The sequence below is a fragment of the Hyla sarda genome, chromosome 2 (assembly GCF_029499605.1).
Source record: "Hyla sarda isolate aHylSar1 chromosome 2, aHylSar1.hap1, whole genome shotgun sequence".
NCBI classification, from domain to species: Eukaryota; Metazoa; Chordata; class Amphibia; order Anura; family Hylidae; genus Hyla; species Hyla sarda.
This window is the reverse complement of record NC_079190.1, coordinates 231,520,150-231,544,227: the sequence shown is the minus strand read 5'-3', so window position 1 is coordinate 231,544,227 and position 24,078 is coordinate 231,520,150. Positions and strand designations below refer to the sequence as shown.

Genomic DNA, 24,078 nt, shown 5'->3' with positions numbered 1-24,078 from the left:
TGATTTTCACCAATATTTATTTTTAACGGCATACAAAATGACTGTTGTCTTGGATTTTTCCCAGCTTGCAATGCGGCCGAGACCTGACTCACTAGTTAGCTGATGACAGGGAGCCTGTCTGCTTCAATGGGTGGAGCGATCGCTTGGTGGGAGAGAGATCAATCTGCAACTAATACAACAGCTGGAGGCACCCTGATTGAAAACCACAGGTCTTTTGTTTCAATGGGTGGGCTGGCTAATGTGTGGGAGGGAGGAAAATGTGGGATTTGCAGTCAAAAAAAGAAAAGTCAAACAGGAAATACAAGTTCACAAAAAGCTAGCCACAGTGTTATGGTAATCTCATTTAGCCCCAAGACAAGCACAGATCCTTCCTAAGCATGTCCATTACTGTCTGACAGGTACATACTAAAATCACCTTATGGTGGAGAACTCCTTTAAGTACAGGCATATTCAACAGAGTTAAATCCTTATGTGCTAGATAGAGTCAGAGGTGATGAACACATATCTGATAAAATTTTTAAAGGGGTACTCCACCCCAAGACATCTTATCCCCTATCCAAAGGATAGGGGATAAGATGTCTGATAGCGGTGGTCCTGCCGCTGGGGACCCCAGCGATCTTTCTGCTGCACCTGGCAGAGCGTCGGGTGCAGCGCCGGAGGCTCGTGACGTCACGGCCACACACCCTCAATGCAAGTCTATGGGAGGGTGGCGTGACGGCAGTTCCCATAGACTTGCATTGAGGGGATGTGGCCGTGAGGTCACGAGCCTCCGCCCCACAGTACCAGTCATCCGACACGGAGCGAAATTGGCTCCGTACACTGGATCTCTGGGGAGCCACAGCCGAGATCGCAGGGGGCCCCCAGCGGCGGCCCCCCATGATCAGACATCTTATCCTTCGGATAGGCGATAAGATGTCTAGGGGCTGAGTACCCCTTTAAATAGAAGGCAGCAGATTTACTTACGTGATGGTGCCTAGATGTTGTCACAGAATGTACCAATATTTCAGAAATCTAATTTTAGACCTATATATCGTGTGTTAGACACACTCCGTGGCTCATACAAAGGGATGTGACTATTGCAATAAAATGCTGGTGTATAACATTGTTCCCTTGCTCATAGATCCTGCATCTTTCTATTATTGCAAATGAAGCCAACCAACAGTTGTTAAAAGATGTGCCAGGTTTATCATACAGCATGAGCCATTTTAAGAATCTGGGGCATCCCTAGACTGCCTGGTCTAAATTGTTATTTTCACAGTATCACACAGGATTAGGACATTTGCTCCAGTGTCTTCATAGAAAACTAGGGTTATTGATCACAGCCTTCAACTGCAAAAAAAAAAAAAAAAACTAAACTAAATGTGGTGGCAGGGGCTCTCTCTTCCACCCACCTTACTGTAGCCATTTTTTTAGCCAAGAAAAATACTAGGTTTTTATAATATGTACACTTTAAAGGAGGGCAAACAGACATAACTCCAGGGTGTAGAGTACAGGTTTTCCTCCTAATTTAGAAGGTCTGTGACCCTTGACCAGAAAGAGCTGATGCACGGGCATCTGCAAATAAAGATGTTCAAACCTAGCACTCTCGACAGGACATCTATGGCATCCAGCAAAGATCTACCCCTAAGAGACAGCCTAACTGGGGTGAGGTAATGTTGATGGATAATATACAGTATAATGGGATCAATTTGTCAGTTGTAGGGGAGACTGATAGATGAGAACCCCTTGGGGCCAGCTGTTGTACATTTACAGGCTGGTACCAGGTTGTTCATTGTACATGTCATACTGAGATGGAGCAGGTACGGGAGTTAAACCAATGCATTAGGTGTCAGTTGAACATTACGGGTGACACTCTACCGCAACAGCATATACACCATTAGAAATCGTGGTCAATAATGACCACAGCATCTAAGCAGTAAAAGAGGAGGGTCACTTCATTATCTTAATTCTCAATACCCCCAACAACCTACCCAGGACCTAAAAAGCTGCATTTCTGTTTTATGCTTCTGGAAGCAAGACAAAACACGTCGGAGGGTGAGGTGCGGGGAAAGGGGAGACATATTGTTGTGGTTTTAGGTCAGCCTAGGTCCCTTTATAAAAAGTACTGCAGACGCTAGTATACCATTAGTTACTGCATATAGGAGAACTGGAACTTATGATCGCAGGGACTGTGCTGGTAGTTTTAATTCACTTCTTTGGACCTTTTAATTATAACCAATAAGAGTAAGGTTTTAATAATAACACATTCTAATAGAGGGGGAATTTGTTTAGGGTTTTATACCCCGTCACCTAACGGTTTGGTTATTAGTTGTTTATCAACTCCTCACCACTCTGGGCTTTTTGTTAATCGGGGAAAGGCAAAGACACTCTGTATACCACTCTATACATTGTAGGCATAGCTATACATGGTGGTACTGCACAATGCTGCACTTTCATTACTATTTTTATGTAGTAGTAATTGTTGGAAGTATATTGGATTTAATTACCTTGACTATTAGGTCATACTTTACAGATTACTCAGCATCCTACTTATTTTAGTGCAATACCATTCATGGACCTATGCCATGCCGCGATCTCCTATACGGGGCCCCGGCTCGCTGGCCAGATAGCAGGTGTCGACGCTATGTCAGAGCTCTGCCATAGAGTTGTATTGAGGGGGCGTGTCAGCCGCTGATTCATGCGGTGGTCAACACCCCCCCTTCCCGCGGGCTGCCGGGGCCCTGTACAGGAGATTGCTGGGGGCCCCAGCGGTTGGACCCCCCACGATCTGAAACTTATCCCCTATCCTTCGGATAGGGGATACATTTTTCAGCACTGGATATCTCCTTTTAGGACAGTGACATGTTTTAAGCAGAAGAACAACTCTTAGTTATACTATGTGTAATTAAGAGCGGTTCTTCCGCTCTAAACATGTCACTATCTATGGTGTTTACTTATCCTGATGTGTCCTGGATCACAATAAAGACAAGCATACTTTTATACGAGTGCTGCGCTGGACTATTTATTTTTCTTCACGTGTGTTGGACTTCCTCCAAGTTGGTCCCTGCTGCAGCTGGAATAATTGGGTTAATTCTTTGGACTGTGTTCAGATTGAACGGGATTTGTTCATGGGAGCTTTGTTCGTTAAGTGCATGGAAACAGTGGGACCTGAGCAGAGAACCTGCATAACAGTGGACACCAGAGGAAAACCAGCCAGATCACATTAAAGGGGGGTACTCAAGCCCTAAGACATCTTATCCCCTATCCAAAGGATAGGGGATAAGATGCCTGATCGCGGGGCTTTCATGCAGCACCCCGCTATCATCAACCTCCGGAGTGTACATCGCTCCGGGTCTGATGAATCACGATCACGGTGCCGGAGTATTGGCCTCAGTACCTCAATGCAAGCTGCCACGCCATCTCCTATAGGCTTGCATTGAGAGGGTCGAGCGTGACGTCATACTGGAGCGGAGCTGTGAAATCACGATACTTCGGCCCTGTGATCGTGATTTATCAGACCCGGAGTGATGTTCGCTCCGGAGATTGATGATAGCAGGGTGCTGCATGAAAAATTGTGGGGGTCCCCAGATGTGTTAGGGCCGGAGTACCCCTTTAAAGGGATACATTGTGAGGCAGTGCATCCTGCTTTTTTGTGTCTGCTATGGAGCTTCTGAAAGCAGATATGCAGCCTTACCTAACTTGGTGTAATTTCACTTATGGGCTTAGTGAAACAATCTCATTCTGTAAGGCATAATTGTAAAAAACTAAAATCCTTGCAATAATAATATCATTAGTATGCTTTGTCCAATATTATTTTTCTGGTATGTATAGTTTCGGGTGTCACCACTACCTTTGAGATATATTTATTTAAATTTTTCAGAGAGGGCAGAGTGCAATATTTGACCAATTAGATTGTGTGTACATTTATGAAATTATACTCATGTCTCATGTTTGTTTAAATGGGCACTGTCACCAACTTTATTTTTTGATATGTTGTAGTACTTATGTACTACAACATATCTCTAATATACTTTTATTATTTTTTTTTCATTAAAAAGGTTTAATTTACATTTAAAAACCGGCCACTGAAAAGGGACTGATTTTGGAGTGGCAATCAGTCCTTTTTCAGTTAGGCTGCACTCGCTCCCTGCCTGTCAATCAGACAGGCGGGAACGAGCGCATTGGCTCCCCGGCCACTCCTCCCGCACATCGCCGCCGCCTCGTTGCCGCTGCTGTCCCTGCACGCCCGCTGCCGGACTCTGCAGTAACTGCAAGTGTAATGAGGGAACGGGGTATGCGGGGCGGGGGGGGGGGAGGGAGGAGTGAACGGGCTAGTGCCATAGCGGGGGCGGGGGGGGATGACGGGCTAGCAAAAAATAAAATAAAAATAAGATGGTGGGAGCTACTCTTTAATGATCTATTGTGTTTGTAAGATTTTATTTGTGAATAAAAAAAGCTTCTATTTTGTGTGTATTTGGCAAACGTATATGTATGTATATAATTTCAGGTTTTTCTTGCTTTTTCTTGCTATAATGAGGGCACAGTGGAGTTCCTCATTTTTCATGCAGATGTGATGAGAAATATATAAATGATTACAGGTGTGGTCTCATTAGATACTGGTTCTTTCCACAAGAGGGCACAAAAGTGCTTCCCCCACTGCTTTATTTTAAAAACAATTGCTCTAATAGGCTACTGTTGAGTAATAAGCCTCTTGGGGAGAGATCATTGACTGCCAGACATGCTTCTATGATGCACTTGAAGACATTTTGACCAGTTAAAAGACTTAAAAGAGGGAATAAGAGAAGCAGGAAGGACAAATTTGCCATTTTGACAAATGTGTTAGCCTTGATTGGTGAGGGCACGCACATGGCAAGTGATTAGAAGAAGGAAATTTTGTGTCACGGCACCTATTACGTGTCCTTCCATTAACAGCAAGCCTCATTCAACACCATCACCTTCTTTTGCAGTGGTGTTATGAAAAAAATACTTAGATGGCTACTGACTGAAACCATATTGTCTTTAGCATCAAATACAGGTTCTCTTTGGGATCAGACGACGGTCGGGTTTTATATATGGGGGACTCAGGGTGAGCACTTGAACCCCTTAAGGAAACCCCTTAAGGACCAAGCACATTTTCACCTTAACCCCTTAACGACCACGGACATAAATGTAGGTCCTGGTGCAGTGGTACTTAGTGCACCAAGACGTACATTTACGTTCTGTGTATGACCGCGAGCAGCAGGTTCCGGCTGCTAGCAGCAGGCGGGGACCCGCGATCGCACGGATGTCCGCCATTTACCCCTTAGATGCCGTGATTAGTACAGATCGCTTCATCTGCGGCAGTGCGCATGTTAAAGTAGATGATCAGATCGCCCGCAGCGATCCGATCATCTGCCTCCATCTGTCTCCTGCGTCTTTTGCTCTGGTCTGAGATCGAGTAGACCAGAGCAGAAGATCACCGATAATGCTGATCAGTGCTATGCCCTATGCCAAGGGTCTCAAACTCCCGGCCCGCAGAACGAAAGTTTGTGTATGTGTAATTTGTGTAACCAGGTATGTGTAATTTGTACTGCCCGACACCCGGGACATGCAGTTCGGGGTGCCGGGCAGGCATTTAGCCCTGCTTCAGGCAAGCAGCGCTAAATGCCGGAAGGCTTCACTTACCCCGCCCTCCTCCTCCGCGTCTTCGGTTGACCGGCCCGAGTCTGATCAGGGACGTCGCGCATGTGACGTCCCTCCGCAGACCCACACAGGAGGACATCAGTGACGTCACTCGTCAGGCCGCCGCCAGAGAGAAGCGCAGCGCAAGACAGGTAAGTGTATTTATGTGTGTGTGCATGTGTGGGTGTTTGTCTATGTGTGTGAGAGCCGGGGGGGGAGGGGGGGGGGAACGATAATGCTACCTGATGTGGGGAACCTGCTTCTACCTAATGTGGGAACCTGCTTCTACCTAATGTGGGGAACCTGCTGAACCTGATCAAAAGTTTGGCACCCCAGGTAAATATTTGTATTCATGTGCATAAAGAAGCCAAGGAAAGATGAAAAAATCTCCAAAAGGCATCAAATTACAGATTAGACATTCTTATAATATGGCAACAAAAGTTAGATTTTATTTCCATCATTTACAGTTTCAAAATAACAGAAAACAAAAAAATGGCATCTGCAAAAGTTTGGGCACCCTGCAGAGTTAAAGGGGTAGTCCAGTGGTGAAAAACTTATCCCCTATCCTAAGGATAGGGGATAAGTTTGAGATCGCGGGGGGTCCGACCGCTGGGGCCCCCTGCGATCTCTCTGTACGGGGCCCCGGCTCTCCGCCGAGATAGCGGGTGTCGACCCCCGCACGAAGCGGCGGCCGACACGCCCCCTCAATACATCTCTATGGCAGAGCCGGAGATTGCCGAAGGCAGCGCTTCGGCTCTGCCATAGAGTTGTATTGAGGGGGCGTGTCGGCCGCCGCCTCGTGCGGAGGTCGACACGCCCCCTTCCCGCCGGCTGTCGGGGCTCCATACAGGAGATCTCGGGGGGCACCAACGGTCGGACCCCCCGCGATCTGCAACTTATCCCCTATCCTTAGGATAGGGGATAAGTTGCTCACCACTGAATCACCACTGGACTACTCCTTTAACATCTTGTACTGCCCCCTTTGGCAAGTATCACAGCTTGTAAACGCTTTTTGTAGCCAGCCAAGAGTCTTTCAATTCTTGTTTGAGGTATCTTTGCCCATTCTTCCTTACAAAAGTCTTCCAGTTCTTTGAGATTTCTGGGCTGTCTGTCACGCACTGCTCTTTTATGGTCTATCCATAGATTTTCAAATATGTTGAGGTCAGGAGATTGTGAAGGCCATGGCAAAACCTTCAGTTTACGCCTCTTGATGTAATTCCCCGTGGATTTCGAGGTGTGTTTAGGATCATTATCCATTTGTAGAAGCCATCCTCTCTTTAACTTCAGCTTTTTCACAGATGGCATTAAGTTAGCATCCAAAATTTGCTGAAATTTTATTGAATCCATTTTTTCTTCTACTCGTGAGATGTTCCCTGTGCCACTGGCTGCAATACAACCCCAAAGCATGATTGATCCACCCCCATGCTTAATAGTTGGACAGAGGTTCTTTTCATTAAATTCTGTTCCCCTTCTTCTCCAAACGTACCTTTGCTCATTCCAGCCAAAAAGTTCAATTTTAACCTCATCGGTCCACAGAACTTGTTTCCAAAATGCATCAGGCTTGTCTATATGTTCATTTGCAAAGTTCAAACGCTGATTTTTGTGGTGAGGACATAGAAGAGGTTTTCTTCTCATGACTCTTCCATGAAGACCATATTTGTAAAAGTATCTCTTTATAGTGGAATAGTGTACCACAACTCCAGTGTCTGCCAGATCTTTCTGGAGGGATTGTGCAGTCAAAACTGGGTTTTGAATTGTTTTTCTCACAATCCTGCGAGCTGTTCTGTCTGATATTTTTCTTGGTCTTCCAGATCTTGCTTTAACTTCCACTGTTCCTGATGACTGCCATTTCTTAATTACAGTCTGAACAGAGGATATTGACATCTGAAAACATTTTGCTATCTTCTCATATACGAGTATAAGCCGAATTTTTCAGCACGATTTTTCGTGCTGAAAACACCCCCCTCGGCTTATACTCGAGTGAACTCTCCGCCCTCAGTGGTCTTCAACCTGCGGACCTCCAGATGTTTCAAAACTACAACTCCCAGCAATCCCGGGCAGGCATCGGCTGTCCAGGCTTGCTGGGAGTTGTACTTTTGAAACATCTGGAGGTCCGCAGGTTGAAGACCACTGCGTCCTTCGACATCATCCAGCCCCCCCACCCTCTCACCCCCTTTAGTTTTGTACTCACCTCCGCTCGGCGGGACATTAGGGTGCGCTGGTCCAGGCCATCTGTGCTGCAGGGACTGTCCGATGGGGAGGGATAGTCGTTTCAGGCTGTCCATCTTCACCGGGGGGCCTCTTCTCCGCGCTTTGGGCCCGGCCCCGGAATAGTCACGTTGCCTTGATGACGAAGCACAGGGACGTTCATGAGCAACGTCCCTGTGCGTCGTCGTCAAGGCAACGTCTCTATTCCTGGCCCAAAGCGCGGAGAAGCCCCCCGGTGAAGATGGACAGCCCGGAACGACTATCCCTCCCCACCGGACGGTCCCTGCAACACAGATGGCCCGGACCAGCGCACCCTAACGTCCCGCCGAGCGGAGGGGAGTACAAAACTAAAGGGGGTGAGAGGGTGGGGGGACTGGATGATGTTGAAGGCCGCAGTGGTCTTCAACCTGCGGACCTCCAGATGTTTCAAAACTACAGCTCGCAGCAAGCCTGGACAGCCGATGGCTGCCCGGGCTTACAGGGAGTTGTAGTTTTGAAACATCTGGAGGTCCGCAGGTTGAAGATCACTGTTAAATCAGACATTGACAAGCGGTGATGATGAAGGGGGGGTGGGCTGATGACACGTGGTGATGATGAAGGGGGGGTAGGCTGATGACATGGTGATGATGAAGGGGGTATGTGGGATGATGACAGGCGGTGATGATGAAGGGGGGGTGGGATGATGACAGGCAGTGATGATGAAGGGGGGGGATGATGAAAGGGGGGATGATGACAGGCGGTGATGATGAAGGGGGAATGATGACAGGGTGATGATTATGAGGGTGTTAATGACGGGGGTCTGGATGATGACAGGGGGGGATGATATATTTCCCACCCTAGGCTTATAGTCGAATCAATAACTTTTCCTGGGTTTTTGGGGTGAAATTAGGGGCCTCGGCTTATATTCGGGTCGGCTTATACTCGACTATATACGCTATTTTCATTTTCACCATGCTTAGAAGAACCCATGGTGCTGATTGTTGGGGCAAGGTCAGATGAGTCTGGGCATTTAAAACCTTTGAGATTGACATCTCCTGGTCTTCTCAGATGATGACTGAGAATAATCCATGACACTGGCAGGTCTCAACTTTGCAAAGGGGGCAGTGCATGCTATCAATTCTGCAGGGTGCCCAAACTTTTGTAGATGCCATATTCTTGTTTTCTGTTATTTTGAAAGTGTAAATGATGGAAATAAAATCTAACTTTTGTTGACATATTATAAGAATGGCTAATCTGTAATTTGATGCCTTTTGGAGATTTTTCCATCTTTCCTTGGCTTCTTTATGCACATTAATACAAATTTTTACCTGGGGTGCCCAAACTTTTGATCCTCACTGTACTACCTAATGTGGGGAACCTGCTTCTACCTAATGTGGGGAACCTGCTACTAGCTAATGTGGGGAACCTGCTTCTACCTAATGTGGGGAACCTGCTTCTACCTAATGTGGGGAACCTGCTACTAACTAATGTGGGGAACCTGCTTCTACCTAATGTGGGGAAACTGCTACCTACCTAATGTGGGGAACCTGCTACTACCTACCTAATGTGGGGAACCTGCTTCTACCTAATGTGGGGAACCTGCTTCTACCTAATGTGGGGAAACTGCTACTACCTACCTAATGTGGGGAACCTGCCACTACCTAATGTGGGGAACCTGCTACTACCTAATGTGGGGAACCTTCTTCTACCTAATGTGGGGAAACTGCTACTACCTAATGTGGGGAACCTGCTACTACCTAATGTGGGGAACCTGCTACTACCTAATGTGGGGAACCTGCTACCACCTAATGCGGGGAACCTGCTACCACCTAATGCGGGGAACCTGCTACTACTTAATTTTGGGAAACTGCTACTACCTACCTAACGTGGGGAACTTGCTGCCTACCTAATGTGGGGAACCCCCAGAAGTAGCACCCCCATCATCCGTCAGCTCATGCTATTACCACACGGGGGGTAGGGGGATGATGGTGGATTATGAGGGGCGCGTGATGGGTGCATTATATGTGAAGGGAGCATGATGGGGTCATTATATGTGAGGGGAGCATGATGGGGGCATTATATGTAAGGGACGCATGCGGCCCAGCCTCACCCAGCTGCTACCTCCAGTGGCCCCCGGATAATTTGAGACCCCTGCCCTATGCATAGCACTGAACAGTATTAGCAATCAAATCATTGCTAAAAATAGTCCCCTATGGGGCATAAAAAGTGTAAAAAAAAAAAAAGTTGAAAAATGTAAAAATAAAAAGTTATAAAAAAAGTGAAAAATCCCCTCCCCCAATAAAAATGTAAATTGTCAGTTTTTCCCATTTTACCCCCAAAAAGCGCCCAATTTTTTTTTTTATAAAACGTATTTGGTATCGCCGCGTGCGTAAATGTCCGAACTACCAAAATAAAATGTTAATGATCCTGTACGGTGAATGGCGTAAACGTAAAAAATAAAAAAATGCTGCTTTTTTAGTCACATTTTATTACAAAAAAAAAAAAAAAAATGATCTACAAGTTTTATTTATGCAAATGTGAAATCAATAAAAAGTGCAGAAGATGGCGCAAAAAATTAGCCCTTATACCGCCCTATATACGGAAAAATGAAAAAGTTATAGGTGGTCAAAATAGGGCAATTTTTGATAACTGATTTTGTACAAAAAGTTTTAGATTTTTTTTAAGCAGTACAAAAATATAAAAGAATCTAGCCATGGGTATCATTTTAATCGTATTGACTTACAGAATAAAGAACAAGTGTACAGTGCGAAAACGAAACCATCCAAAATGTGCAAAATTGTGGTTTTCATTTAAATTTCCTCCCTAAAAAAATTTTTGGGGGGTTCGCCGTACATTGTATGGTAAAATGAGAGGTTTCATTACAAAGTACAATTGGTCACGCAAAAAACAAGCCCTTATATGGTTCTGTAGATGGAAATATAAAAGAGTTATGGATTTTAGAATGTGAGGAGGAAAAATTGAAAAAACTCAAAAATAAAAAGGACCAGGCCAATTTTCGTTTTTTTGCACTTTCATTTTTTCCTCCTCACCTTTTAAAAATCATACCGCTTTCAATTTTGCACCTACAGACCCATATAAGGGCTTGTTTTTTTGCGCCACCAATTATACTTTGTAATGACATCAATTATTTAATAACTAAATCGACCGCAAAACCAAAAATATATTTGTGAGGTGAAATAAAAAAAAAAACTGCCATTTTGTAACTTATGTGGGCTTCCGTTTCTACACAGTGCAATTGTCGTCCGCTAAGCTGATCGGGACATCGTTTTATGTCGCAATAGTCCCGATTAGCTCCGCTGAGCTGCCAGGACAGTTTCACTTTCATTTTAGATGCCGCAATCAACTTTGATCGTGCCGGTCAGCAGTGCCCGGCATTAGCCGTGGGTCCTGGCTGCCCATAGCAACCGGGACCCACGGAGTTTAACCTGTTCTCTGCTGGTGAGAACGGTTTAAACCCTGCAAGCGGGACCAGGGCGTACAGGTACGCCCTGTGTCCTTAAGTACCAGGATGTCAGGGCGTATCTGTATGTCCTGTGTCCTGAAGGGGTTAAGCCTGCTTTTGCTGTGGAGGGACACACTGCTGATGTGCGCGAGTTGTTCATTTGGAAGCCCAGATCCTGGATCTAGAGGAGCAACTGGCAACACTGAGATGCATTGACAACCCGGAGAGGAGTCTCCTGCTCACTGAGCAAGTACTCTCTGGGGTAGAGGTGGGGGGAGGATAGTGGGACGGAGGTGCAGGACAGTCAGGCAGTTAGCTGGGTTACAGTTAGAAAACGGGGTAGAGGGAAATGTGTCAGGGAGGCTAGTCCTGAACTGGCACACCCCAACAAGTTTGCCCGGTTGTCAGATGAGGGGGATGCCATTTCAGAGCTAGCGGTACTGCAGCAGGAATCTGCCTCTGACCGCCATGGGGGTGTCTGCTCCAGTAAGGAAGGAGGGAGGAGTTCACGGCAGGCCAGACAGGTACTGGTAGTTGGGGACTCAATTATTAGGGGGACAGACAGGGCGATCTGTCACAAAGACCGGGATCGCCGAACAGTGTGTTGTCTTCCTGGTGCTCAAGTTCGGCACATTGCGGATCGGGTTGAACGGTTGCTGGGTGGGGCTGGAGAAGACCCAGCAGTCATGGTACATATTGGCACCAATGACAAAGTAAAAGGTAGGTGGAGTGTCCTTAAAAATGATTTCAGGGACTTAGGCTGCAAGCTTAAAGCAAGGACCTCCAAGGTAGTATTTTCTGAAATATTACCTGTACCATGAGCGACACCACAGAGGCAGCGGGAGATTAGGGAGGTAAACAAGTGGCTCAGAAACTGGTGTAGGAAGGAGGGGTTTTGGTTCATGGAGAACTGGGCCGACTTCGCTGTCAGTTACCGGCTCTACTGTAGGGACGGGCTGCACCTCAATGGGGAGGGTGCAGCTGTGCTTGGGGAGAAGATGGCTAGAAGGGTGGAGGAGTGTTTAAACAAGGGACTGGGGGGGAGGGAACCTACAACATAGAGAGGGAAGATAGTGTAGATAGAGGGGGGACGGACACTTAATAATGTACCTTGGGGTGGAGCGGAGGGAGGGGTTAGAATAGTTAATAGGGATAGGCATCATAGGAAAAAAAACATACACCATTGAAGTGAATGTTGACTAATACCAGAAGTCTGTCCAATAAAACTGACGAACTGGAGTTGAAAATTTCTGAGGAGGATTATGACATAGTAGGTATAACAGAGACTTGGTTGGACGATAGCTGTGAGTGGGCGGTCAACATACAGGGTTATAGTCTATTCAGGAAGGATCGGACCAAACGGAAAGGGGCATGAGTCCATCTTTATGTAAAGTCCAATTTGAAGGCCACACTGCTGGAGGATATTTGGGAGGGAAACGATAATGTGTAGTCATTATGGGTAGAAATATATGGAGATAAAAATAAAAAAATTCTGATAGGGTTTTGCTATAAACCACCAAACATAATGGAAGAGCCAGATGATCAATTATTGAGGCAAATAAACAAGGCAGCAATTCAAAATGATGTGATAATAATGGGGGACTTTAACTATCCTGATATAAACTGGGAGACTGAGACCTGTGAATCTCATAAAGGAAACAGGTTTCTGACTATAGCTAAAGACAATTATGTCCCAAATGGTGCAGGGCCCTACCAGAGGGGGTGCCCTACTAGACTTAATATTAACCAACGTACCTGACAGAGTAATTAATGTGCAAGTAGATGGACACCTAGGAAATAGTGATCATAATATAATACATTATAACTTGTTCTTCAATAAGGGAATCTCTCGAGGGGCCACAAAAACAATGAACTTTAGGAAGGCAAAGTTCGATCAACTCAGAGAAGCCCTTAACAATATAAAATGGGATAAAGTCCTCAAAAAGAACAATACTGACACTAAATGGGAGACTTTTAATAATATCTTAAATTTTCACTGTAAGATGTATATCCCTTATGGATGAATAAAAATGTTAAGGGGGCAATAAATGACAAAAATAAAGCATTTAAATTACTAAAACAGGACAGCAGTGAAGAAGCATTAAAAAGCTATAGAGAAAAATTAAGTAAAACTAACCCCAAAATGTTCTTTAACTATATAAATAGCAAAAAGGTCAAAAATGAAAGTGTAGGCCCTTTAAAAAATGATGAGGAAGAAATTATAAACGGGGATCAGGAAAAAGCAAATATATTAAACAAATTCTTCTCCACTGTGTTCACTGATGAAAATGAAATGCAAGGTGAAATACAGTGAGATAAGGTAAACTCCCCAGAACAGATCACCTGTCTAACCCAGGAAGAAGTGCAGTGCCGCCTACAAAAAATCAAAATAGACAAATTACCAGGTCCAGATGGCATTCACCCCCGTGTTCTAAAGGAATTAAGTAATGTAATAGACAGACCCCTATTTTTAATATTCAGGGACTCTATAGTGACAGGGACTGTTCCCCAGGACTGGCGCATGGCAAATGTGGTGTCAATATTTAAAAACAGATGAAAAGGTGACCCTGGGAATTATAGACCTGTTAGTTTAACCTCGGTTGTATGTAAATTGTTTGAGGGTTTATTAAGAGATGCTATTTTGGAGTATCTTGATAAAAATAAATGTATGACCCCGTATCAGCATGGATTTATGAGGGATCGGTCCTGTCAAACTAACCTGATCAGCTTTTACGAGGAGGTGAGCTCCAGGTTGGACCAGGGGCAATCGCTGGATGTCGTATATCTGTATTTTTCCAAAGCATTTGATACGGTTCCACATAAAAGGTTGGTGCATAAAATGAGAAGGTTTGGGCTGGGGGAGAATGTGTGCAAGTGGGTAACTGGCTCAATGATAGGAAACAGAGGGTGGTTATTAATGGTACTTATTCTGATTGGGTGACTGTTACTAGTGGGGTACCACAGGGGTCCGTCTTGGGTCCTGTCCTATTTAATATATTCATTAATGACCTTGCAGAGGGGTTGAAGAGTAAAGTAGCAATCTTTGCAGATGACACTAAACTCTGTAAAGTGGTAAACACAATAGAGGACAGTGCACTGTTACAAATGGATCTGGATAGGTTGGAGGTTTGGGCTGGGAAGTGGCAGATGAGGTTCAACACTGATAAATGTAAGGTAATGCACATGGGGAAGAAAAATCCGGGCTGGGATTATGTATTAAATGGGAGAACACCTGGGACGACTGACGTGGAAAAGGAGTCTTAGTTAACAGTAAATTTAGCTGTAGTGACCAGTGTCGGGCAGCTGCTGCCAAGGCAAATAAAATCATGGGGTGCATCAAGAGGGGCATAGATGCCCACAACAAGGAAATAATTCTACCGCTGTACAAATCACTAGTCAGACCACACTTAGAATACTGTGTACAGTACTGGGCACCAGTGTACAAGAAAGATATAGTGGAGCTGGAGAGGGTTCAAAGACGGGCAATCAGAGTAATACAGGGAATGGTAGGACTACAGTACCTAGAAAGATTATCAGAATTAGGGTTATTTAGTTTAGAAAAAAGAAGGCTTAGGGGAGACGTAATAACTATGTATAAATATATCAGGGGACAGCACAGAGATCTCTCCCAAGGGGGCATCCTCTACATCTAGAGGAAAGAAGGTTTCTACACCAGCACAGACGGGGGTTCTTTACTGTAAGAGCAGTGAGACTGTGGAATTCTCTCCCGGAGGAGGTGGTCATGGTGAACTATGTAACAGAGTTCAAAAAGGGTCTGGATGCATTTTTGGAGAGTAATAACATTGATGGTTATGTATACTAGATTTATAGGGACAGAAGGTTGATCCAGGGATCTATTCTGATGCCATATTTGGAGTCGGGAAGGAATTTTTACCTCTAGTATGAGGGTTTTTTGCCTTCCTCTGGATCAACTCAACTCAATAGGGACTTATTAGGGTTATAGGTTGAACTTGACGGACTCTGGTCTTTTTTCAACCTTATGAACTATGTTACTATATGGGGAGCCATCGCATATCAGTTACCCCTAAGTGGTATTATGAACACTAACTGCTCAGTGATATGTGCAGGACATCCTGCAGCCACATGTGTTGACCCTCATGGCAGGGCTTCCAATTGGCATGTTTCAGTAGGAAAATGTTCACCCACACATAGCAAGGATTTCTTAGGAATGTTTCCACTAGATTACAACACTTTCTTGGCCTGTCCCTTCGTCAATTAAACTTTGGGAGCTGTATATGCTTGTCAGGGGATCAAACAAACCTTTCTAATAGTGGTCTTTCTGGGCCATCTGGAGCCTGTTCGCCATGTGTGCATGCCCTCATGTTGCTCCTTATTGCTTGGTTAGAACAGCCTAGATGATGGGTAATTAGTAAAAACAACCATCTGCTTCTCAGTCCAATGATGCACCCCATCTTAAAGTCTGTTAACTGGGTAAAAAGTGTCACAGAGGCAGGTCTAGCAGTTAATGACTTCTCAACAAGAGGCACACAACCCAAATGTAGTCTCTGAAAGCAGTGGTAGAAGCACTCTTACACCCTTTTGTAGCAAGACCTAGGGGGAGATTTTATCAAAACCTGTCCAGAGGAAAAGTTGCTGAGTTGCTCATAGCAACCAATCAGATCGCTTCTATTATTTTTCAGAGGCCTTTTCAAAAATGAAAAAAAAAAATAAGCAATCTGATTGGTTGATATGGGCAACTCAAACTTTTCCTCTGGACAGGTTTTGATAAATCTCCCCCCTAGTGTCTAATCAGGGCAATTTATAATTGGTTTAAAAAGGGTGCTCCGCTGGAAAATTTTTTTTTAAAATCAACTGGTGCCACAAAGATAAATAGATTTGCACAGGATCTATGTTTCTATATTTGTAAATGACTTCTATTTAAAAATCTTAATCCTTCCAGCACTTATCAGCTGCTGTATACTACAAAAGAAATTGTATTTCTTTCTGAAGTTCTTTTCAGTCTGACCACAGTGCTCTCTTGTGACACCTCCGTCCATGTCAGAAACTGTCCAGAGCAGGATAGGTTTGCTATGGGGATTTGCTTCTACTCTGGACAGTTCCTGATACGGACAGAGGTGTCAACAGAAAGCACTGGGATCAAACAGAAAATAATTTCATAAAGAAATACAACTCTGTAGCATACAGCAGCTGATAAGTACTGGAAGGATTAAGATTTACAACAGAAGTAATTTACAAATCTGTTTAACTTTGTGGCACCAGTTGATTAAAAAAATTGTTTTCCACTCGAGTACCCATTTAACCCTGTTTTTTGGGGGGTAAATTGTCAGAATTTTTGGCACACCACACTTAGAAACTTCTCTACATCTTTGTGGGGGAAGTACACAGTACACATAATGTACAAGCAGGCAAATGGAGGTAAAAAGAACTTAGGGGTAAATTTCCCCCAATGAGTGTATGTTAATAAACTCCTGTATATGCTATTAACCTATAAAAATGGTTTATTTGTATTCTTTTCTTTTTAAATTGAATATCTTTGATTAAAATCACAATTTTAAGTATATGCCAAAGCACCCAGCCCTAGTTTGGTATAGAAGAACTTTACATGCTTACACAGAGCCCTGACCTCATCCCCATCTTACACCTACCGTGTTTCCCCCCCCAAAAAAAGTCACCGTCTTATATTTATTTTTCCTCAAAAAGACACACCAAGGCTTATTTTCAGGGGATGTCTTAGGGTGCGTTCACACGGAGTAAATGAAGAGTAATTCAGGCTGAAAAATTTACGGGCGGGGAAAAAAAATTTGCGCGCGGACATGGGGGAGAAAGAAATGAAGGGTTTTTCAGCCATTTCTGCGCAAATTGTGCGTGAATTCCGCGCAAATTGTGGGAGGAAAACTATGTCGGGCGGAATTTTTTTTTACCATTGACTTTAATTGATTTCTGCTAGCGGATTCCGCTTGAATAATGATCATGTTCTTTCTTCAAGCGGAACGGAATTCAGCGTCGGAATTCTGCTAGCAGAATTTCCGCAGTGTGAACAGGCCAGCAGAAATAACATTAAAGTCAATGGGCAGAGGAGATGTGCATTCATTTGGAGCGGAGAATTCAAGAGGAATTACTCAAGTAAATTCCTCTTGAATTACTCCGTGTGAACGCACCCTCATATGCCCATTCCCCTCATTTTATTTTCTCCTCATATGCCCATTCCCCCCCCCCTTATTTTGTGTTTACTATTTGAATATGAAATGGAGAGAAATTCACAGAATTTCTCATCCATTTCATGAACCATACCTGGCTTCTCCTTCACATGTGGATACACCATAGAGTACTGGGATGAGGAGGCTTTAACTTCCTCCCAGTGCTAAGCAACCGCAGGGAGTTGGGAGCCGCTGCATCCCCACACTGATCAGCTGGGACATCGGACACACCGCCGCACTGAAGCCGCTACTGCACAGGATCGGGACATCCCTAAGCTGCCCTGCCTGTCAGCTGCCGTCTCCACTCTCATCAGCTGGGACACGGGACCCACCGCAGCCGCCACACTGAAGCCACCACTGCACAGGATCGGGACATCCCTACGTTACCTGGGGCAGATGAGTAGAGGTGGCCATCTTTATTAACTTCAATAAGCCATACCTACCATTATGGCTTATTTTCAGGGGCATACCTTATATTGATCAACGACGAAGAACTCCTGGCATGGCTTACTTTATGGCTATGTCTTATTTTCAGGGAAACACAGTATTTGCCTGAGCTCACAAATACTCTTCTGGATAAATGGACAAAAACACTCCAAAATCTTGTAGAAAGCCACCAAATTGCATAAAAAAAAAGTGAAAGATGATTAGCATGAGGACATTAAAGTGACAGATGCAATCTAAACATAGAAACATTGATGACCATGCAGAATAAGCACTGCTCTATTTCTGGTGGACAAAAGTATAGGAACTAGGGATCGACCGATATCGTTTTTTTAGGGCCGATACGATAATCTGTGGAGGTTAGGGCCGATAGCCGATAATTTATACCGATATTCCGGTATAAATTATCGGCTATTTAACCCCCCCCCCTGCAGATTATTGATTTAAAGCGGGCGCTTTAAATCAATGAACTGCAGCGGCTTTTGCGGTGCCATAGACCGCCACCGCTGCCGCTTCTCTCCCCCTGCCTGTCCGGGGGTCCAGAGTCCTATCACCACCACCGTGACCGCCCCCCCCCCCCACCACCGCACTGCTCCGCATCGCATCGCACCCCCCACCGCACCGCCCCGGCCCCATTGCCTCCCCCATCCCTGGTTTTATAATTACCTGTTCCCGGGGTCCACTCTACATCTGGCTCCGGTGGTGTCCTCCTGAGCTGTCACTGTGTGCTCTGATTGTGACGTCGAGTCGCGTCACGTCACTCGTCATTGCGCACAGCGTAACGCAGGACGCAGCAGGAGCCAGAAGTAGCATTGACCCCGGGAACAGGTAATTATAAAACCGGGGATGGGGGAGGCAATGGGGCCGGGGCGGTGCGGTGGGTCGGTGGGGAGGGGTCGGTTGCGGTCGCGGTGCGGTGGGGGCGGTGCGGGGCTTTATCAGCATATCGGCAAGGTAATTGCCGATACCGATAATGCCCAAAATCGTGATTATCAGCCGATAATATCGGTCGATCCCTAATAGGAACCTACACATTACACTTACAACAGTTTTCGATTGACACACATGGCTCGCCTGCCAATGGTGGCCCTGTGAATTGCCCATGCATGTCGTGCCAATGGAGATTGCAGCACACGTATGGCGAGTCTGTGAGTCACACTGCATCACAATAGCTAGAGGCAGAGAGCTTGCTGCACCCCAATCCCCATTGTGAGCATTGTGTGTTAAACAGTGGAGCACTTGTGATGTATGAGGAGAGAGGCGTTACGACCCAGGGGCACAGCAGACCCATGGCCACACCTTTCCGACACTTCAGGATGCTGTAAAAAAATTATTATTATTATTTTTGAACAGCCACCCAATTGCATAACAAAGATATGATTAGCATTGGGACACTAAGCCCTGCTATACTATATGGGTGATTTTATAGGGTTATGTATAGTGACAGATGCACTTTAAGAAATGAAAGTCGTGCTCTGATTTGGGTGCTCTCAATGGAGCTCTCATTAGGCAGTTTTAATAAATAGTGTGTATTCTAATTCTACTTTTATACTATGGTAAAATAAAAGCTGAGCTGTGATTGGTTGTTATCTCATTTTAATATTTATGGGGCCTTTGTCCTGTGACATGCTACCTCATTCATAAATTCTGAATCTCTCTAGTCGAAAACAAACATTACTACCATAATGTATACATGTTGTAACATAATAAAGAGAGACTGGCAATAAATGGATTTATTTGCCAATGAGTGCTGAAGTATAATAAATATTTTTTTTAAATTACTACATTTGCATAATTAACCTTAGCCCTCAATTCCAAATGATATGATGCTGAATAATAAAGATATAGAGGAGATATGTCTTAGATCACCTGTCAGAACTGGAAATAAGAAATTCATATTGCTTTAAATTTCATACAAGACACTGACATTTGGTCCAGTCAGTTGTAAAAGTGGATTCAGTTCTCTTTAATGATATTACTGTTCTACCATAACATGCAGAGGAGTTGCATTAAAAACACTCCTGTACTTAAAACCATATTTACAATTAATGTACATGTATTGGTTATCCCCTTTACTGTTCACAAAGATATTTAACACATCACATTCTTATACAGAGGACCTTTACATAAAAAGTTATAGAATCTTTAAAAACGCTGTCCATATAAAATGATTCTGTAGGATAAATTCATTTTCTAAACAGGAAAAAAAAAATGGCAGGACCATATGGAAAATACTTCCATGATCAAATAATTGTTGATATATATAGGAATTTTTGTCAGACCAACGTGCCCCACAAAACAGTATCAAGGCTAATAATACATAAAAAATACAGTTATAAAAATATAAAAAGAACCTCTGGATGCACATGATGTGGAGACCATGGAACGATATAGTCATTGTTGGTTTTAAGAGTATTACATTTAAATTATTTGGCATTAAAGGCGTTATCCAGGAATAGAAAAACACAGCTACTTTCTTTCAAAAACCGCTTCCCTTCTGTCTCCAGATTGGGTGTGGTTCTGCGGCTCAGTTCCATTGAAGTTAATAGAGCCAGGTTGTAAAACCACACCCTACCTGGAGACAGATGTGGAGCTGTCTTTGAAAGAAAGTACCTGTGTTTTTCTATTCCTGGATAATACCTTTAAATGTAGGCAAAGAAGTCATTCGTTTATTAAAAACTATTTTTTTCTTAAACTAACTGTCGGGTCTTCTATACTACCCAATCATAAGGCAGCATATAGTATCAGTATTTCATTTAATAAATTAAATTGAAACAATTAGCACAGGATAGGACTCAGTTGCTCGCACTGTAGTGTAAGAAATGCAAGCTGCAGAAGCCAAACAATAGAACATTTTAACTTAAAACCATTTGCAAATCTGTTTTATTTTAAAGTACATGCATTGAATGCATATTCATTCCAAGCTTTCAATAGCCTATAAATGCTGCCAGCACTCTGAGAAAGCTTGTGAGTCCTTGCTCCCTCTGCCCACACAGGGATGTACAGCTTTAAACACAAAACGGACAGCCGTTTCACCTGCACAAAACCCAATACATCGGGTTGTAGTGTGGGTGAACCGGATAAAAATGTGGTCTGGAGACAGGCGCGTTATTAGTCAGCATTGCTAATATGTTAATCACAATGGAGGCAGAACCCGATATATCCGGTATCCCTGCTAGGTCCCGCCTCCATTGCTCTAAGCTGGCAACATGCATATTAGCATTGCTGCCTAATAACCGGTCTATCTCCAGGACCGGACGGCAGATCTGGGTAAGTTGTACCTACTTTTAATTCAGTTCACCCACTATAACTTTGTGTATTGCGTTTACAGCAGGTTGTCAGTTGCCAGTTTCCCTTTAAATTTATAAAAATCAATACAGAAAAAAAACATTCACTGTGTGTGGGTAGAAGATGCACAAATCACAGGCTTACTCCATAGGTTCTTTTGCATTTAACCAAAAATATTGGATGGAATCCTAGAAACAGAAGACCTGACAGAGACACGTTAACAATCTGTAATGGCATAACAACTGGAAAGTCTAAATAGACTAAATAGATAGAACCCCACTAAAAGTCTTTTTTTTTTAGAATTAGCGAAAAAGCAGAGTTGGCTCCTTTTGGATATATCATGAACATATGTAGTGGGATTCCCCCTTTAAAGTACATAAAAACTAAATGAATCCCAGCAATTTTTATAGTATTTTGTCTAATATTACATTTGAAACTGAGAAATACAAACAGAAAAAATCTTGTGTGTTTCTCAGAAAACTAGCCATCAAGTCTCCTCATCTTTGTTTTCTTCTGCCTGGCGGTAAGGCACCTGGCTGTAGAAGAAGCCTCCCTGCAATGCTATGTCTGCAATAGGGCACATGGGGGAGATTTTTTAAAGGGGTTTTCAAGGTTAGAAAAATGTATCCCCTATCCAAAGGATAGGGGATGAGCGTCAGATTGGTAGGGGGTTCAGACCGCTGGGCACGCGCCCTTCATTTATGTCTATGGGAGAGCCAAAGGGCTGTACTCTCTATAGAGATGCATGGAGGGCACATGTTGACCGCAGCTTCGTGCTGTGGTCAATACAGCTCTGTGCAAGATGAAAGCCGGGGCAGCGGGCAAAAGATCGCAGGGTGTCAGACTTACTGCGATCTGACACTTATCCTCTATCTTTTGGATAGAGGATCCATTTTTCTAAACTGGACAAGTCGCCCACAAAATCTTCGACATTTCAAAAAAACAAAAACAAAAGCCCACTTGTGCAGCTTAGTAGGTCTCCCCCATTATCTTCTGTTTACTTTTACCATTTATTGGGTTTAGCGTTCATTTTAGGCTTATTTACACTAAAGCATATGTTTCCTGTTAGTGAATGAACTTGCTCACCAATTAAGACAGTAATGACAATCGTCGCTGCTTGTATTCTATATGTTCTAGTGTTTGAATCCTAAAACTAACATGTGCCAGCAGGCACAACAGTAATTTATTACAATAAGAAATTGGGCCAGTCTACATATAAGGACAAAATACCGTCCGTGTTAAGTAGTTATTCTAGAAAAAACTGGGTAACTGAGTTTATAACACCAGGGTTTAAATAAACTGGACTCTGCTACATCTCTCCTTGGTGTGTAGGTAGGCCAAAACTGTGTATAGGGTATACATAAGATATATAGCTTGTTGCCCTACATTATGCGTAAAAAAGACACTTTAGCAATCTAAGAGATAATTTTTTTCCCCTTTACACTTATTAATGTGTAACCACAACATTTCCCACTTTCATGTTCAACAGCAGTGCGTACAGGCAACGAACCGAAAAGGGTCTTCAAGAGATGTGACACTTGTAATGCTATATCCTTCACATTTCATACAGCTGTAGCTTCGCTGGTAGCATTTTCCTACTTAGATGCTACAAGACTAGCGTGTAGATAAAATGGTTATCCAGAAACAAAAAACCAGAGCTGATTTCTTCCAAAAACAGTGCCACCCCAGTCTCCAGGTTGTGTGTGGCATTACAATTCGGCTCCATTCACTTCAGTAGAACGGAGCTGCAATACCGCACAGAGGTGGGACTTATTTTTGGAAAAAAATCTGCAGTTTTTTTTTATTTTTGTATTTTTTTTTTTTATAATGGATAAGCCCTTTAAGGATCCTAAAATTATATAGTATCTATCTCAGTTTTAGCATATTAGCTGCTACTATGGTTATTCAGAGGTCTTGGATTTTCCTTGGTTTACACGTGATCATACAAACTGATAATTTAACCCTCCCCACATTTATCTGCAAAAACACGTCCTGGATATTAGCTGCTACAGTCAACTGTCCTATGATAAGATTTGCTAATAACACAAAAAAAAATAAACATTAAATAAACTGTAAAACAGAATGGTTTTGTGCACAACTTACGTACAGAACATTCATCACCTATTTGTCAATCTGAGGTGCAGTGAACAAATACAAGTCATATTTAACAATTCCAATTTCACAATGTTCCTAGCAGTCCCAGGGTACTGGAATGGATTGTATCTGATGGTACTGGTACAACAGACACAGTTGCCGTCACCAAGGAATAAACTGTCAAATCTAATTTCAGATTTATCTTATGTAGAACATGGAGTCATGCAGAAAATGATATATTACAATCTGTGTGTAGGCAAACTAACCATAATAAAGAATGGCTACCCCACTTAATCCATATATCAAAGAATATAGAAACCATGGGTTCCCTCTCGAGAATGATGGAGGATGTATACAAACATTTTTACATTGTTGTTCCTTTCTCATAAAGTGAAAATTAAATTCATTTTGTAAGACGGAGTTATTGAACCAAGCTCTAATAAACCACTAAAAAAGGAAATACTTTACCTTTTCTCCACTTGAATGACAATATCTGTTGAATTTAAAGCAAAAACAGAATACAGGCTGGCGGTCGGTCTTGTCTAAGGTCACCATTCTGTTTTGTATGCAAAAGAATGGCAGAGAAGTCCAGGAGATGCGGCTTAAAAATAAAAGGTCATTTCAGGTTGGATAACAAAAGGAACTTAGTGCACAGCACTAACATAAACAAGTGTAAAATAGAAAACTTTCTGCTGCTACTGAACCAGCAGCACTGTGCATAACCAAGCGGGCTTGGAACCCACTGACCACCAAGATGCTGAATAGTGACAGAGAAAGGATGGC

The 24,078-nt window shown here is 43.5% G+C and overlaps 1 protein-coding gene across 1 annotated transcript in view; it reads right to left on the bottom strand.

Annotated features, from left to right (window-relative positions):
• Window positions 1–23,889, bottom strand: part of ZBTB8A (zinc finger and BTB domain containing 8A) — a 66,048-nt gene extending 42,159 nt beyond the window's left edge. Inside the window, exon 1 of the mRNA XM_056556541.1 lies at window positions 23,764–23,889. The gene's annotated coding sequence lies outside the window, so the exon portion shown is untranslated. The remainder of the gene's footprint in view (window positions 1–23,763) is intronic.
• Window positions 23,890–24,078: the final 189 nt, after the last annotated feature.